General features: G+C 42.0%; 1 protein-coding gene across 1 annotated transcript in view; it reads left to right on the plus strand.

The window, feature by feature from the left end:
- Nucleotides 1-536: 536 nt before the first annotated feature.
- drp2 (dystrophin related protein 2) overlaps nucleotides 537-13,636 on the plus strand; it is a 211,869-nt gene continuing 198,769 nt past the window's right edge. The window contains exon 1 of the mRNA XM_036942883.1: nucleotides 537-1,007. The gene's annotated coding sequence lies outside the window, so the exon portion shown is untranslated. The remainder of the gene's footprint in view (nucleotides 1,008-13,636) is intronic.

The following is a 13,636-nucleotide window of genomic DNA, read 5'->3' on the forward strand; positions in this document are numbered from 1 at the left end:
CAGCTACAGTACCTTGGAACATGCTGGGTGCAGGGAAACCAGACACACCCTCCATTCTCACTGTGCCACCACAGACTTTCCCCTCTGAGCACCACCATTACTGACAATGGGGTTAACAGGTCTGCTGTGTTTACACTGCATGTATTATAGCTGTATTCGTGTCAATTTATTGAGTCAATAATTTCAGCACATTGCTTATTTTCTTTTTCAACGTAGTAGTAGACCAATGTCAATGTAATGGTCAATTTCACATACATTGCTGACTGTCCACCAATCCATCATAATTAGACCATTGCTGTGTCAGGCTCTCAGGCTCTATTTCCTGCTGTTTAAACTAAGTACCTCAATTTCAAAGGTGAAAGTTTGCATTAGCTCCTGTAACCTGTTTTTAATTGTGTGCTTTTAATATTAGAATTCCTTTCAACAAATACAGTTATTATCATGCAGTGATGGCAACTCACAGGGGATGAATATTTTAAAATGAATGCTGTGTTAATGGGCTGATTTAAAGAGACCCTTGTCACCACATAGTCTCCATGGGTGTCTGGAACTATCCTGCATCTGTTTTGTTTGGCTCTTGTTTTGAATGGTTGAAAACATTGCCTGAATGCATAAGATCCTTTATACAGTATCCTAATTAGACTATATCACAGGACACGGATACTCCAAATGCAGTAGCCTTTCATGGCTGTTTGTGGATATGGATTTTCAACATATTACATAGTTTATAGAATTTTGTTGATGCACCAAGGAGGATTTGAATAGCCGATAGGACCACCTTAAGCAGGTCTCTGATGTCAACGTCAATGAGAGGAGACTCCAGTTTTACAGCGCTACTCTGACCGGAGTATGGTTTGCCGTTTGAAATGTTCATCTTCGCACCAGTCTCTCTGCACTTTTCGTCTTTCCCCCTGTTGATGGGTATTTCAGTCTGCAATACAAGTCTATTAGGCTGTTGCATGGCACTTTGAGAGACGACCTGTGCCAAATCTCTTGACAAGAAAAAGGTAAGAGTCCATGCATCCTAAGTATGAATTTATGTAATGTGTTTAATTAGACCATGAACGCAAGTAATGTGTTTCGCATTATAATACCTTTGTCACTGACATAATACCACATATTCGCTCCTTGTGCTGTGTATTTTGGTGGAAAACCAATCAATGTTTTAATGGGGCGTAATGCTGTAATGACCGATGTTTGGCGATGATGTCCCGGTTAGATGAGCTGCCAGGCTTTTAGTAACAGACAGAATAAAAACGCTACAATATATTCGATATATTGTAGGCTACAATGTTGCATAGATTGAAATAATATTAAATACACTTACGGTGCTTTCTGTTCGGCATGGTTCTACGTGAGATAATACGAAAGGTTTTATGTACGCAACTAAAGATTTTGGCAACCGGCGCAGCGGACGACTCATCCAAAAGCCAAAATGTGTGAACACTGTACCAATGCATGCAAAGATCAGTCTTGTCATGTCATGTCATTCGGAATTGCAGAGTTGCATGGCATGTTGCATTTTCGTTATTTGTAGTCTAAATTGAGTATGAATTCTTACTTGGGTATCGGGATATTAGCTTCCCGATGCTGAGTGATACAGGTTGAGCTTGATATACATAATTTGGTTCAAGATACAGGTAAAGAAGTCTGTTTTACTGTAGTGTGAAGAAACATAAGTTGACAGTGACTCCGGGGAAATTATTTGAAAGGGAAAATCTAGTATTGTCTCCGTTTGTATTCAACGATTTTTACCCCACTTTAGATGACAGTACTAAATAAATAGGAATTTGAAGGTTCTTATGAAGCTGCATTGTGAATAATTATTTGATATTCCTTACTGCCCCACAGCTCGCCGTGCTTATGGCAGTGTAGTTCAGTCAGTGAGATGAACATATACAAGTGTCTGTGAGCTCCATGTGCTGCTTTCGAAATAACAGAATAATGCCCATAAATAAATAAACATTATATATCCTTCCTGGGAGGGAATGGTTGTGAATAGAGTGTGTGACCAACAGAAGACAACTGGTTTTCTGATGCTATAGTTCATTTATCTGCAATTAGTGTAGCAAAGACTTTCATGTTGGCTGAAGGGGCTCAGTATCCATGTGAAACATGTTAAAGGTTTTAGAATCTTGTTTCATTGTCATTCCCTCTCACTTACATGCTATACATTTTCTCCACACTTTTATGGTATCTGTGTTTAGATTGCTCTCTACAGGATATCTCCAAATTGTCCTGATCATTCCTCCAATGGCTCCTATTTGTCTTTATAAAACACAAACTGTCAGCCCTATCGATGGTGATAGTGCATTCATGTGTAGATGATTGTGCGTTTGGACACGTGTAAGAGTGTGTGTAATCTTTAAATCAACCCCAATGCACAGTGCTCCTAAGGTATGCCTGCTTTCCTTTCCTAAACATGTATTTTTGTATTGCAATATTTATATGGTGGTGTAGTAGTAGACACAGCCTGAGCCAACGAGTGTCTGAGGCGCCAGCTTTTATTTTCCCCTCTTTTAATTCAGGAGAGTGTTCTGAAAATGTCAGTTCCCCTTAGTCTTTCCAGGGTCTTCAGGAACTCTAGCCCGAGCGTTAAGAACGAGCAATCTACCAACTGTTACTCTCTGACATTATATATTCTTGCTTGATGTCTCTGTTCTACCTGAGTCGAATACTCTAGTGCTTCCGTGAAAAAAATCATTTCCCCAATCATTTTCCTCTGTCATTTTCTCCTTCCTGTCCAAATGCCTTTTATAGGCTACAGCAGTCTTGATTAAGAAGTGTCTAATGGAGTCAAGAGGTCAAAGTGTCTTTGTGATGTAATTACGCATGACACCAGCCTCGACCTATTGAAGTCACGCTGCTACTCTCCTATAGGTTGGCTGTGATTTACCAGTAATTATTTTTTGTGGCTCTGGCTCAACATGTAGCCTACACATAGTAATGTACAGAAAACCCTATAGTGCCTGGGGACTGGATATAAAGGCACAGTCTTCAGTCATCACAATCCTTCTATCAAACAGAAGGGCCACACCAGACAGCCATACCAACTGCTCCCATCCCAGTGTTAAGTGAGTCTCACAGAAGAATCACAGATTGTAGGGGATGGTTTACATTGACCCCCCCCCCCCCCCACACACACTTTTTGTTTTTACACTGCTACTTGCTGTTTAGTCACTTTACCCCTACCTACATATACAGATTATCTCGACTAACCTGTACCCCTGCACATTCACTCGTTGCCGGGCCCCCTGAATACAGTGTCGTTATTGTTATGTAATTCTACTGTTACTTTTTATTTGTATTTAATGTAGTAAGTATTTTCTCAACTCTATTTCTTGAACTGCACTGTTGGTTAAATTAAGGGCTTGTAAGTAAGCAATCTGCGATAACCTGTTTTATTCGGCACGTGACAAATAAAATGTGATTTGATTTGGTGCTGTTGTAGCTCGGAGCACGCTCCCTTGTCCTCCAGACATGGTGTATGCACTCAAGCTGTACAGAGAAGCCCAATCAGCCATCACCCATTGGCCCTTCTTCATCATCCTCACCCCAGCCTGAAGGAGATGAAATGAAGGGATAGAGGGGGATGGAAAAGTAATTTGCTAACTCTATAAATCCAACCCACCTTGGGTACCTAACCCCGACCATGGTGACTGGGAGCTATTATTTTGAATCTGGTAACCGATGCTCTCCTATTAACATTGAATGGCCTGGCGTCTGCCGGTTGTCTCCGGCGACACCTTTATGCCTGTTATTTACTTCCTGGCACTGCAGGCCTTGCTCTCTGAGCCGCTGACAGAGCCAAGCTCAGTGTGTGGTGGCTACCGCTCCTACTTATTATGGAGGAACAGGGTGTTTGTAGGTGGGTGGTGTGTGTGATTTTTATATTTCCTGGTGTGACGGAGAGGGGGGGGGGGGGGGGGGGGGGGAGTTGTCACAGACGTTGTGAGCCATGCTCCAAAAAAGGTCATACGTTCTGTCTAGCTTGTCGGGCTGCTGTGCTCTGCTGTGCTGTTTAAGCTTCACACAGCAAGGTGATGTGTTTCTTAATCCTGTCATCCAGAGCAATATTGATGCACATGCCTTTGGTTTCCTTCCTTTCGTCTCTACCATGGTGTAAATACACAGAGGGGGGTGAACATATGTCTTACCTTCCTGGATAAACGTTTCTCTTTCATTCTGCTTTAAAAATAACCCAAAGAAATAAGTCCCAATTACTTCATAAGCGTTGAGTAAAGGTTCAAATAAATGCATGATTATTTAGGCCTTCATCGGTTATTAATAATTTATTATATCTCCAATCCATTTTTTGGCCTTGGGCCTTGTAATTTCCACTACAGAGATTGTATAAATTAGTTGTTAATCAGCAAAAACGGGAATGCTTAAACTAATCTAATGCTGCATTTTTTGCCGCCGGTTTATAGAAGTGCATCTGACGCGAATCTATATGTAAAGAAGGGCTGTATAATGAATCCTCTTGTTTTTGGTATTCAGTGTAGAGTCCCAAGACCTATTGTCATTAACATTAGTGTAGACTACGGCTAGCCTGGTTAAAGTTTAAAACAAGTGAGTGCAGTCTGGTTTTACCAGGCTAGGCTACTGCAGTGGCCCCATTGTAATTTGTCTTAATAGCTCCAGTTCTGCGTCTAGCAACATCTATTCAGGCCCTAATGGTCTCTCTCTGCGTTTGTTTCCCGGGACCTATTAGTTGGCAAAACTCTGCTGAATATTTAAAGCCTTGTGACTGTTTCTATCAGCTTTGTTTAATCTGCGACTAGCAGTCTTTCTTGTGTCAGGGCAGTCAGTACTAGTGTCTGCGTTGGTCACTTTACATCTTGTAATGTGCTAATGTGGTCTAATTAAAGCAGCCGCGTTGTGAACTGCCTTTTCAATGTGGCTCGTCTTGTCTGACGGTTAGCGGCGTGACCTGAAGTTGGGTTTGGTCCGCTGCTCTGTTCTGCTCTCCCCCTCTCTCTCTTGCATTATTATGTAGAGGCTCGCCTCTCTCCTCTCTGCTTCTTAATATACATGGAGCATTCTATTGGTAATATGCAGATGGTAGGCTATGCACCGAGTCAAAGAGATGTGTCAACATCTGAATATGCATGGTCTTTGTAACCGATGTGAAATGGCTAGCTAGTTAGCGGTGGTGTGCACTAATAGCGTTTCGATCGGTGACGTCACTCACTCTGAGACCTTGAAGTAGTGGTTCCCCTTGCTCTGCAAGGGCCGCGGCTTTTGTGGAGCGATGGGTAACGATGCTTTGTGGGTGACTGTTGTTGATGTGTGCATAGGGTCCCTGGTTCGAGCCCGGGTAGGGGCGAGGGGACGGACTAAAGTTATACTGTTACATCTTCACACGGGGGCAATTTTGTTGCATGATTTGTTTTCATGAGGGAAACTGAGGCCTACATGCACTGTTTTGAACATTTGCGATCGGAAGGTGGGAGGGGACGGATTTGGATAATTGCATTGAGTCCTAGAGTTTCATTTCATTTTAGAGACTGATGGAGTGTTTATGGCAATGTGAAATTTGTGCTTTTCCACATACAAGGTGATGAACTCATCAGAAATCTGAAATAACTCAGGATTTGAAGGTGAAACACTGAGTGTGCTGGTTTGTGTCTCTCTCTGTGTGTGTTTTGAGAGAGAGCGAGAGCCATAGGAAACCATCTCTGGCATGTCTTCAAAGGAGCTACTGTCTCTCCAGAAATTGATAAAGCAGTTTCATCCATTGTTCTCTGGCAGATGGTACAGTAGGCTATGTAATGCTCTCCCAATCTACGCGCATGATTGGCAAAATCTGCCTATGGAAATGATTTAATCTGATTGAAATCTTCAAGATTTTAATTGGTGGAGTTGGTCAATTTCGTCGCCACAGTCTTTGTATGAGCCTAGATCTGAATCCTGATGAGTAGAGTTAGGACCGGAAGTTCTATTGTTGAGGAAGGGATAAGTGTGTGGGATTCCCAGGATACGTCAGCCTTTCATTTGCTCAGTGAATCGGTTCCCGAATTGAACCTCACCATTCAAAGACGGCAGATAATGAAGTGAGAATGAAAGGCTCACCATCCCTTGAAGATGGCAGTTGAAAAAGCCTGCTTTTGAAGGCCTCTTCAGAGAGAGCGTATGAAAGGTATATCCCAAAAAAGAGCATTATGACTACATTAGCTCCTAGCAGACAGACTACAGACTCCTTAGTAGTTACTGAAGGAGCCATGGCTTGAGTCTCAAGGGACCGATCCTGTGTGCTGAATGATAATGTTTAACCTCCCTAAAGAGAGGGAATGCGCCAGTGTCCCACTCTCCCACTCTCCCACTGCAAGTTTGAAATAGATACTGTGTGAGTTTTCCATCTGAATAATTTTTGTTTTAATCAGTGGCAATTTTAGCATGTAAATCTTGTTGGGGCAAACAAAAAACAAAAAATGTGTAGATGCATGCCAGCAAAGCCACTACACAACACAACACTAAACGATACATTAATTGCACTATAACGGTGACAAACGGTGCCTACAAACTGTAAGGGCCTACATCAATCTGTCCCAACAGCAGAGCTTTCTTTTCATCACCATGGAGTGAATCTTTACCACTGCTACACCTGGATATCAGTGGAGCCTTGTCTGGCAGAGAAACAGTTAATTCAGCCTCATTTACTGCCTTAAAAAAACATAGCTGATATGGCTGACTTGCTTAAACAAATGTGGTTTCTGCTGACAATTGAGATGTACAAACTATGGCATAAGTGGACGACAGGCGGATAAGAGGCAATCAGTAATTTCGATTAAGACATTAATGAGCGAGCTAGGTTGGACGCAGTCAATATAACTATTTGTTCAGCACTTTTGAAATGTATTGCGACAAAATTCAGAATATGGGCCAGAATTACAGAATTCTCCCTGTACACCCTGTCAGAACCATAGGATAAATAAAGGGGGCATATAAGCAGACAATGAAAGCTCTTACAATATTCAATGATTACATTTCTCTAAAACATGCTATAGGCTACATGTGCACCACCAAGTCAGAACAGTAGGCTAAATTATGAGGGGAAAAGGGACCAAATTATTAGGGTGAGGCACATGGGCTACTAACAGCTTACATCACAACAAACACTTAGTATTACTTTCTTAGCTACAGTAGACATATCTCCCTGGCATATTACATAATTTATGCAGCAACATACAAGACGTTTGTGGACTCACCTTGTTGTGCTGTTCTCACTTGAACAGGACGGTGGCGCGGTGGTCCTGCTTGTAGGCTCTAGAAGAGGCCCAATATCCCGACTTGGAATTCCGAGTTGGATGACTGTTCAAAATTATTTTCCATATTTTCCCAGTCAGAGCTAGTTTTATCATAGTTTCCAGATGTTTTGAACACTGCAGAAGTCATGCTGGATTGACAGCATGGCCAATGTATTCAAACCTTTCTGGCCCATGGTGTTACTCCCTTTTTCGTGATATCCAATTGGCAGTTAAGATCTTGTCTCATCGCTGAAACTCCCCTACGGACTCGGCAAAGGTTGAGAGCCAAGCCGCACTGCTTCTTGACACACTGGGTCAATTGTGCGCCACCTCATGGGTCTCCCTGGCACAGCCGGCTGTGACACAGCCTGGGATCGAACCCGGGGCTGCAGCACTCATTGTTGAATATGCGATTTTTAACTTGTAGTGTAATGTTTATGTCCAATGGCCGATGAGCACTGATACATTTTATCTATAATTTCTCTTCATACAGTATGACAAGGATTGAAAAGGATTTTCCAGTAGATTGCCTACTTGATGCTTGATGATGACTCCTTGTCTAGCTTGCTAGCTAAGATTTTGAAAGTATGATGTTGACATGATCAGTCTAACCAAAGCTATGGTGGATATAATGTGATTTGAAATCAGTTTCTCTGTGGCCAATGACCTTGAGCCTTCTTGGATGGGCATTTCTAATGTAAATCTATGGCAGCTCCCAAGGGGCTTGAATTTTCCAGCTCTACCTGTAGATTTTGCGGTGACGTAGTTTCCCCATGAGTGACAGAACACTGAGCCAGTCACGGCGCAACTAGAGAACATTACGAACCCCCTTTTCCGCTGGCTGCCCCACAATCACAGAAACCACTGAGCTAGTGTCACGTGTGCTCCCTTTCCGGCCTCTAGGTCACCAGGCTGCTCGTTATGGCACACACCTGTCACCATCGTTACGCGCACCTGCGCGTCATCAGACTCACCTGGACTCTATCACCTCCCTGATTAACTTCCCTATATATGTCACTCCCTTTGGTTCCTTCCCCAGGAGTTGTTTGCGTTTCTTGTTTTGTATTTACTTGTGTTTATTTATTAAAGCACTCACTCCCTGAACTTTCTTCTTGACTCTCAGTGCCCTTGTTACAGCTAGGCTGAAACACCTGCAATTTTGGAGCTAATATGCAAAATCGGCAACCTCCCCAATAAATAAAATTATTTCTAGATTGTTTTAGCTAAACAGGTGGAGTGTTAATATGGCTGTTCTGTGGCTCTGCCTGACTGCCTGTGTGCCGGAGACCGGGCCGGTTGGTCGATACAACAGCCCCAGATCCCAGGAAGAGATTGTTTTTCAAGCCTGGGCGTCCTACATCCACATGCCCTAATGGCAGCCTCCCTAGCCTCTCCGGCTGTATGATTTATCAAAGGGAAAAGGTCAGTCTGGCAGGCTGTAATTAAATCTGTCTGCTTTTATTTGGTGCTGCATGGGAGCGCTTTCTCCATTAGTGGCATATCTCATTACATGGTTTGTCTCGGGGACAGCGGCGCAGGAAAGGGGCAGCTTTCATTTAAATCATGATGCTCTCTTATCAGGTGCAGGGTGGGGGGTTGTTGTAACTCACATAGCAGGGGAGATGTGATATGCCTGACTGCTGGGTAGTGTGTCTAGGTCAGGCAGACTAGGTCTAGGTCAGTTCCTGTGGACCAATGAGGGCCTGCTGTGTAGTTAGTGTGTGTATAGGGCTTGTTGAGTGCACTTGCTGCTGCTGCTCGTGACAGAACAGCCTAATTGCCATAGCATGTAAAGTTAAATAGAAGTGTCTTCTTATTATATATTTAGTAAGGCCTTTCTGGAGATACTTGAATCAAGCACATTTGCATAAATGTAAGTCAAACACATTTACATGGAGTTAAACCCAGCAAATCTAGGATTATACTCGCATATCTTATCGTTAGATTTGGATTAGTTTTTTTATGATTAAGATGTAGGTCATTTGTTACATTTCAAACTTGGCAGAGTGCCCAGGGCAATACTAAAATAATGGAACATTTGCACTCATATTTACAAGTTTAATAGAGCAAGATTCTAGTACCCAGGCATGTGTCATAGTAGTTTTTCTCTAAATTACTTTGTCGGCATAGATGCACTTTTACAGCGTTTACTTCCTCATCTACCTCCTACCTCATTTACCTACTTCCTCAACTACCTCCTCATCAATTTAGCTTGCGTGAGAGAGGGCTGCCTTCTTAGTTATTGTTCCTATGGAAACAGTGAAGTGAGAGAGTTCAAGCTGATCTTTATTCAGGCCTTTCCAATAAAGTTTTACACTGGCAGATTGCACTCTTGATGTTAAACCCTCCTTTTTTGTAGGGCTCTGACCTTCTGTGCTTCTGCCAACCGTTTCAGTTTGGGTCTTTCGATCGGAATTAGGGACCGCAGGCCTGGGAGAAATGTGCTGGAGCAAATCCCAACAATTCAGCTGGACGATTATTGCAATGGCCTGACCTTTGCGAGATCGTCACAATCACTTTGACCTTTGAGAAAGGAAGCGGATGCTAGGCCTCGGCTCCCAACAAAATCAATCTCCGTAAAACACAGAACAAATCCTTTTTCCCTGTCACAGAGTTTCACACCTATAAACCCGACGTGAGTGACATTGGGGATGTGATCCGCCTAATGGGTTGTCTGTGTTGTGTGCAGCAAAGCTCCCTCCTGAGAGGGGCTAATATGGAACAATCTGCCTAATTCTACTTGGTGCTGTGGCTGTGGCTGGCTGCATCAGTAGCAGGCAGCCATGTAGATGTACAGTATGTGAGGGAATGCTAATCATGCCTGGTCTTTATTTTTAGAGCCCATCTCCTCCGAGTGCTCTCTCGCTCTCTCTATCTGTCTCAGTGTGGAGGCAGTGAGTCATGTTTAAACCAATGAATATGAACTTGACAAAGCCCACAGTGGTAGGAAGCTCTCCATCCTCATTGTGCTAGGGATTCTGGGTGTATTTGTATTAAAACAACCATTATCTCTTCATCAAAATAGACATTGTCTCTGGCAAACGTCAATTATGAGTATTTGTGGCAGTATAGCAGTTTATTTTGTATTGGTGTACTGCAGGATGATATTTACTGGTATCCAGCCGTTTTATATATCATAGCGAAATTGTCAGAGGGAAACAAATCTATAGCTGACCTCTCCATCCACCTACTCAGCCATCAATAAACATAACCGTGCTAGTTTGTCTCTAAGAAGAATATGTTTTTAATTGTTTGTGATGCATCCATGTAAAAGCAAAAGCAAAGGGGGGGCAGGGGGTGTGGCAATGGGCACGTTGTGGGGGGCGTGGCAATGGGCACGTTAAAGGGGGCGCGGGGGGCGTGGCGTCGGCGCAGCTGAATTTTCTATGACATTTTTAATGCACATTACATGATTCCATATATATTCTGCCATGGATCTGAGAATGTTTTTGCAGTTTAAAAGCTAATTTCCTGCAATTCTATGCATCTTGCCATGGCTAAAGCAGATTTTTTTTTTTTTAAGCATAAAAACCTAATCAAGACTACTAAATTAATTGTTTTGGCGATTTTCAATTCTGCCTGACTGTCTATCTTTTATTTTGATGATGATTAGTTCTCAAAGATTATATATATTTATTTTAAACATTATTTTTTTTTTTTTACAGTGTTTGGACTTTCAATGGCAGACAAATCCCTGCAACTGAAGGTGTTCTTTAGGAATACACTTAAAAGTGAAGGTTTTTGAACATCCTTAATGACATCCAACAATTGTGTTCATCTGACAGATACGACTCTATAAAAACTGTAACCAATATGAGTATGTTTCTAAAATGTACTGTGGTGAATATTTAGGATATGCTCTGTCTAAGCATAACACCCACAAGGACTCCTTTCAATCAGATTGTGATGATTCATTTATTAATCCCCATCCGGTGGGCTGCCTGCTTATCGTTATTAATGGTATTTACAAGCAGTTGTTGGGGAGGAACTACTAATTGAGTGCTTATCTCTAGGGAATTCCAAACACATGGAACTGTCCTCCAGCAACAACAGTGTCTAACATAGCCAACGTGAATTAGCTTCGTTAACCTAGGCCGTTATTGTAAATAAGAATTTGTTCTTAACTGACTTGTCTAGTTAAATAAAAGTTAAATAAAAATAAAATAAATAAAAATAAACTTTTGGTTGAATAACACACAGAGAATGCCTTGCATTTATGGGTCAACAAACCATGCCTTGTTAAAATTTTGTTCATCTTAGATCTCCTATGGAGTGGGAAAAGCTTCAAACAGCTCTGGTATCCTTAGATCTCGTCTGTTGCCTTAATGGAAATAACTTCCTCTAACAATAGCCCAAACTTGGTATTGATCTGTGGCCTCAATCACGTCTGTTTAATCAGTAGAGGACCAGAGAGCTGAACTGAAATTGATGGCCCAGACGCAGGTAGGGAGAACGGTGACCTCAATAGCACCTGAGTGTTTATCTAACTCTGTCATGGCTGCCAGTATCTGAATGCCTTGTTGTTATTCCCTTCTCCTCTACTCTGATCACGTCTGCCATAGCTAGTAGCCTTAACATCAAAACTCACAAATTCAGACTAGCAGCCCTTATCCATTGCCTTGCATACACTAGTACAGAACAGAGATATAGCAGGACTTGTTTCACACTACCACTCTATTGTGGTCCAGATATATTAATTATAGAAGTGAGTTGTGTGTACTACACGTTTGACTGAGGTTATTATTAGTGTGTATGTGTGCTTGCGCGCATTTGTGTGTCTGAGAAAAAATATTTAACAGTGTGAGTCAGGTTTGGCTGAGGTTATAGTGTAGCCATACAATATGTGTGGGTGACGCCCACTCTAGCATGAGAAAGCTCATCTGCATCACACCGGACCCTTAGGCTGTCCAGGTGGAGACTCCAGTGCTTTGGGTGCGGAGGGACAGGAGAGATGAGGAGTAACGGCAGCAGTGGCTGAATGGGGATGCTGGAGCGGTTTGAGACTATGGGGATGCTGGAGCGGTTTGAGACTATGGGGATGCTGGAGCGGTTTGAGACTATGGGGACGCTGGAGTGGTTTGAGACTATGGGGATGCTGGAGCGGTTTGAGACTATGGGACTGCAGAAAGGACTAGAGACAGTGGTGGGGTCACAAATGAACACACACACACACACCCCTCCAGAACCTCATAGACAGAGTGAGGGCATGGAGGCTGGGAGCATCAGTGTTCAGTGGTGGAAAAAGTACCACATTGTCATACTTGAGTAAAAGTAAAGATACCGTAATAGAAAATGACTCAAGTAATTGTTAAAGTCACCCAGTAAAATACTACTTGAGTAAAAGTCTTAAATAATTGTATTTTAAATATACTTAAGTAACAAATGTAGTTGCTAAAATATACTTCAGAATCAAAAGTATAAGTATAAATAATTTCAAATTCCTTAAATTTACTGATAGCTAGGGACACACTCCAAGGCTCAGACATAATTTACAAACAAAGCATTTGTGTTTAGTGAGTCCGCCAGATCAGAGGCAGTAGGAATTACCAGGGGTGTTCTCTTGATACGTGTGTGAATTGGACCAGTTTCCTGTCCTGCTAAGCATTCAAAATGTTAAAAAAAATGTAAGTATTTTGGGTGTCAGGGAAAATTTACAGAGATTAGTGAAGTATATAGTGAAGTAAAAGTAAAAGTTGTCAAAGTTGTAAATAGTAAAGTACAGATTCCCCAAAAAACGACTTTGAGTAGTACTTTAAAGTAATTTTACTTAAGTACTTTACACCACTGTCATTATTATGGATTAGATGAGACCAGAGGGCTCTCCCAAGGCTGGGTTACCACTGGCTTTTCTTGTCTCACACAGAAAGCATAACAGTGCATTCGAAAAGTATTCAGACCTATTGACTTTATCCACATTTTGTTACGTTACAGACGTAATCTAAAATGGATTATATTTTTTGCCCCCTTCATCAATCTACACACAACACCCCATAATGAGAAAGCAAAAACTGGTTTATAGGGACTGTTTGCAAATGTGTTAAAAATAAAAACTGAAATACCTTATTTACATAAGTATTCAGACCCTTGCTATGAGACTCGAAATTGAGCTCAGGTGGATCCTGATATGTTTCTTCAACTTGATTGGAGTCCACCGGCGGTAAATTCAATTGATTGGACATGATTTGGAAAGGCACACACCTGTCTATATAAGGTCCCACAATTGACAGTGCAGGTCAGAGCAGAAACCAAAACATGAGGTCGAAGGAATTGTCCGTAGAGCTCCGAGACAGGATTGTGTCGAGGCACAGATCTGGGGAAGGGTAACAAAACATTTCTGCAGCATTGAAGGTCCCCAAGAACACATTATTATTTTTTTTAATTTATTT

Source organism: Oncorhynchus mykiss, chromosome 14 (genome assembly GCF_013265735.2).
Source record: "Oncorhynchus mykiss isolate Arlee chromosome 14, USDA_OmykA_1.1, whole genome shotgun sequence".
In the NCBI taxonomy this organism is placed as follows: Eukaryota; Metazoa; Chordata; class Actinopteri; order Salmoniformes; family Salmonidae; genus Oncorhynchus; species Oncorhynchus mykiss.